This window comes from Glossina fuscipes, unplaced genomic scaffold, assembly GCF_014805625.2.
Source record: "Glossina fuscipes isolate IAEA_lab_2018 unplaced genomic scaffold, Yale_Gfus_2 0, whole genome shotgun sequence".
NCBI lineage: Eukaryota > Metazoa > Arthropoda > Insecta > Diptera > Glossinidae > Glossina > Glossina fuscipes.
In genome coordinates, this window is record NW_023998414.1 from 40,980,421 (window position 1) to 40,985,787 (window position 5,367).

Here is a 5,367-nt window from a genome sequence, read left to right on the forward strand (position 1 = left end):
TCTCTCTCTTTCTCTTTCTGTCTTACTCTTTTTATTTTTTCTATACTTTTCTCGAAATAATTTAAACAGTTCTTAATAGTAATTAGCATAAGCTACATTTCTAAGAGCCAATCGAGTTTGGCTGTTAATTGATTTTAGCTCGATTTCATGTTAATTGTTTATTAGGACCACCTCGTTGGGCAGCCCATAAATGATTCCAATCGATCCAGTACAATGTGCTTTTGAACAAATAAGTGGAAAATAAGCTGAAATTAAAATTTCGTTAATTGTGGACGTATCAGTCAATCGATTGGGGCTGGTTTTGCACTGCACCCAACCTGCAAGTGATCTTGGAAAATATTTAGATAGCAGTTTTGCAGAATTATAGTCGCCCTATCATCGAACGTTGCAGACAAAAATTGAGAATGCTTTAGTTGTTTCTGCATTGTGCGCGTGTATGTCAACATCTTATGCCCATTTATCAGTTCGTATTTTCAATCCATCAAAGAATGTTTTTTTCATTTTTGGCTGTGCGTCCTTCAATTTTGAGGAATGACAAAATTGATCCGAAAATTGACAGGTTTTCAGGTATGTGTGCGAAACGCTTACGTAGATCTAGTTATTGCAAGGAAAAGCGAACGTCTCACAATTACGCCCCCAAATTTAATAAATGAGGAAAGCGAACTTTTCATAAATAAATTTTTTTTGAACTTCATTTGAAGTTGATAGCAAATTTCAACCGTAAAATATACATGAATAGGTTTCTCAATTATTTCGAAGTAATCCGCCTGAAGTTGGATGAATTGTCCAAAATAAAATTGTCAGTAGAAAGGAAAAAAGACGCTACCACAAAAAATTTTGTAAATTCATGCTTTCACTTCATTTATAAAATTTTACATATACTTTATATATACGGATTCGTATGTCGGTAGATATTTATTTATGCGAACACTGTTTGTCGCAACTAATCAAAAAATTATTCAATTTTCAGACTAAAACCTAATGGTTTGCTTTTTCCTTTAATTTACCTAATTTGCTTTCTTTTTCCTTTCCTTTGCTGCTGTTATTGTTGTTACTGTTACTGTATTGTTATTTTAATGTTCTGTTTGTTTTTCATCGTTTTTCTTTTTGCTTTCTTCTTCACTTTTTCTTTGACATAATTTCACCTCCACTTTAGGACATTGACACAGCATACTATAAGACCCCTCGTACATAGAACACTTAAATATGTATATATATTTATATAAACATATATATAAACATGTGCATACGTACTTTAGATGTTGGTATGACCTACTAAATTGAGAAATCCAAATCTGAAAGAACGAAAACATATTTCTATTTCTAGCGAAACATGCAAGTATTAACGGCGATATTGTTTGTGGCAATGTCTCTATTGTCGTAGACTTAATGGGCGATATCAACGATTGTTGGATTAATGCTGATGGTGGTGGTAGTGGTGGTGCTTGGTGGCAGCCATGCCCTAAATAAAATACGGCACAACTAATAGCAATCAACAGTAGACGTTAACGATAATATATACAAGAAGAAGAAGAAGAAAAAGAAAAAAGAAAACAAAAAACAAAAGAAATACAAACAGTAAATAATGTATGGTAAATATTGTCCTCCTCATACATAATACATACACGAATAAAAACGTATGTGTTTTTCTTTATCTTTATAAACTGAATTTTAGCAGAGAGAGAAAGAGTTTCCTTCTTTCTTTCCTCGTGTTTTGCCCCTTTCTATTTTACCTCTTTGTTGAGCAAACTTTTTCTTTACGATATCTTTGTAAACTAATTATGTTATTAGACTTGAAAGTAAAACTTCACTGTGCATGCAAGTGTCGTCAGGTCGATGTGTCTTTGACTATATATGTATAAATTCTTAATTGTTTCCACTTGGCTACTCTTCATATGTTCTATCGATCTATGATTCTATTTGATCTAAACTATCGAGAGAGAGAGAGAGAGAGAGAGAGAGAAATTTAATATCTGTTTGAAAATCTATTTCTTCTATCTTTTAACGCCATGAAAGAAGAAGAATTACCAGCTTTCTAGTAATATTCGACAAACAAATAAAGATTTTCGCACCCGAACTGGGAGTGATGTGTGTCACTCTTTTCGTAATTTCAACACATAGACGAATGATATACAGGCCGTTGAGTTCGTTCAGTTACTTGCCAATATTGTAATTGGTTTTCATTCGTAATTTTCATCTTCAATGCAATCGAAAGACGAACGGAGAGGGCTAATGGGTTAAGATTGTTAAGGGTTTTTAATGGGTTTCTTAGATATATATTTTCATTGGTTATAAACATTTGGCAAATTTCATCGATCTCTTGTGATGGATGCAAAAACACAAAATTTCATTACATTCCATCGGGTTTGGGATCTTATTACTTTTTCGTATAGCTGGTTGAAAGAAGAAGAAATATCTCTGATGATAGACAAAAACCACAGCTTATGCATTCACAGCCGCATGCGAATGTTGTGACTCACGACTACTCATAAGAATTTTTGGCTGCACTTTCCTTTGATATTCTTTCCACCATAGCGCATAACTCTGACTTACCCCGAAACAATTCTACAAAGCTATTAAGTTACGAAAGTCGCAATAAAGAACAAATTGCTGCTGACACTTTTGTGATGTGCGTGTGCGTGTGTGTCAGGATACTGCTGCTAATCGGACATGTCCAACGATATGCAAATGGACGCATAAGTTATGCCCAAAGATATTTAATATTCAATTGTCTTGTGAATTGACTGCGAAGCTGACTACGAAACGCTTTAGTTGAAGCCTTCTCTGTCGCGAAGAATGCACTTGACTTTCTGGTACAATAAGTTTCGATTAAAATTGTTATAACTAACGAACACAAACAACCGTTTACCGACGATATTGAACATTTGTTAAAACTAAGGCAGCCTTCATGGCTGCTATTCACAAATTTTACCTATAATGCCATTCATAGACTTATTCAAAACACTTCCTGATTTAGTTTATTCGGCAAACTTGACATTTTATAGTGTCACTTACTTCAACCCTGGCTGTTCCCTCAAATAGAGGGAAAGCTTAGTCAGTCTACTCCATTTATCTGTCGTCTAATTCATACGTTGGTTTTCGGCTCAATGCCAGCGATTGCGATCTTTTCTACATTCTCTGTTCCTTTCCCCCAGGCCTGGGTGACCTCGTGATGCCTTTGGCTACCTGTGAGGATGTTTAGTTCTGTTAAGTCGAAATAGCTATCGTTAATAAAAAAAACAATGAAATTAAAAATAAAAATTTGATGATAAATTATTCCCTTCAACATGTCCCAACAGGCAATAGACAAATCTTATCTTGGTCTGTTGACTGCATTTGTAAAAGCAATTCTCGTTTCCAATGAGAGGTATGAGAAGATTAATTGCAATTAAGAAGAGATTAGTTATAACTGTAATAACCTTGTTTAGGATTCTTTCTAGCATAGTTAAGAGGAGGATGTAAAAAATTGAAGCGAACTCCACGAATTTCAAAATAATTAAAGTTTAAAGTGTCGAGTTATTGTGTACTACTAGTCTTATATGTATGGAGCTACGTATTTTGAAAGTGATTCCCAACACTCTTGTTGCCAGATCGTGATATATGTAAAGACTGATTGTAGGTCACTCAATCTTCAGCGGCATTACTGATCAGTCAGTCGCATATTACGCCCTTGCAAGAATTTTTCCTTGAAGAGAACCGCCATTGAAACAGCTAACGTTGCGAGCATCGATGCCGACTCTATAGCTGAATATGGCATCAGTTACATTACAGCTGATCTACGCCTTTGTTTTTGAACTGTAGACCATATCTCAAAGCCATATTCCTTATGGAGGGAGGTAAGTGAGTGGAAGGTGAAGAAAATGGAAAAATTTGAAATGAACGAAACAATTGAAAATATGCTCCATCTTCTGCGCAGAAATGTTAGAAACCGATCTCTACGAAATAACATACATTTCGAGTTGCCACACTTGCATTGAAATTATATTTAAATTTAAATTTAACTCAAGTTGCGTGATCGAATTTCAAAGCAAGAAAACATTTTTCTTAAAAATTTTATTTTCATTTCTCAAAGCGTTCTCTTTGAAGTTACTGTGACCACAATTTCTACATTCTAGGTGTGAGCTCCCGACCGGTAATTTAAGTAACACATGTTGATATCACAAACTTGACTTTTGCAATGAGAAGAATGAGGTCTAAGCGAGTAACGGATCGGATGAATCCAGCGCGCACACACTAATCTGGACAGCCGGGCAGTAGTTACGGTTAAAACAACTCAGAATATTGGAACTACTGAACATGCTTGACGAAATCTCAGAAGTGGCGAGCTTCCACTTATTACGTTCGGAATTAATAAGCGATAGTTTATTTATCGCACTTTCGATTACTTCTTACGCAGAATTAGTTGGACATGTTTGGGGAACGACAAAACTAGTTTAGTCTCTTCGTAGGAGGGAATAATGCGAAAACTAGAAACTTGAATCATGTATTTCGGAATGCGAAGCTCATAAAATTATCCGCATCCATTTTCATTATCATTTGATATTTTTCTTCATTTGAATTTTGTTGTTATTTTTTTTTTCTTTTTTTTTTTTTTCTTGAAAAACTGTTTGTTTAGCTAAATTATCTTTTAAATTGTTTTCTTTGTCAATAACTTTGCTCAGGATATCCGGTTGCTTCCTTTTCCTTTTCCGTTTCCGTTTTCGTTTTCACTTTCATTTTTAGTTTTTGTTTTGTTATTAATTTTTTCACCCCTCTCGTCACATCTTCTTGATAATGAATGTTTTTATGTTTATTTTCTTTTCCTTACAATTTTTTGTTTTGTTTTTGTTTTATTATTATTATTATTATTATTATTATTATTATTATTATTATTTTTTTTTTTTACTTTATTTCATTTATATATACATTTAACATTTTTCAATGCAATACTTTATAGTCTTAGGAGACCCACACACTATACATTGTTTTGTTAAACTAATATTTATTCCGTTATTTCTGAGTTTCCGTTTGCGCTCTGCATTCCATTTCAATTCTAACGTTAGAATGTTCATAATTTTATCGTGTAGTCAATTTATACTCATTCTTAACCTAACTGCAACAGTTTGTCATGCTTGGCTGTTGGTTGTGTTTTGTTTGAAGCTGTAGCGTTAAGTAGGGAAATATGTTTAGTATTTTAAATGTTGCAGGTTGCATCGAACAAGCGCGGCTCGAACGGCCTAAGGATATTTCATTTTAAGTAAATTGTCTACAATTGTTTGATAAATTGAAAAAATCCTTTTTAATGAAATTTATAATTTTGCCCGAAACATTAAATCTCTATTTACTATGAGTCTAACGTTAACGATATTAGCATCTGCTTGATTGAAA

The 5,367-nt window shown here is 33.7% G+C and overlaps 1 protein-coding gene across 2 annotated transcripts in view; it reads right to left on the bottom strand.

Annotated features, from left to right (window-relative positions):
* Positions 1-4,808, bottom strand: part of LOC119635517 (tyramine beta-hydroxylase) — a 47,991-nt gene extending 43,183 nt beyond the window's left edge. Inside the window, exon 1 of one of the 2 annotated variants that reach the window (XM_038030352.1) lies at positions 4,653-4,808. The gene's annotated coding sequence lies outside the window, so the exon portion shown is untranslated. Of the gene's footprint in view, positions 1-4,165 lie in introns of both variants that reach the window. The other variant, XM_038030348.1, reaches the window with a different exon arrangement.
* Positions 4,809-5,367: the final 559 nt, after the last annotated feature.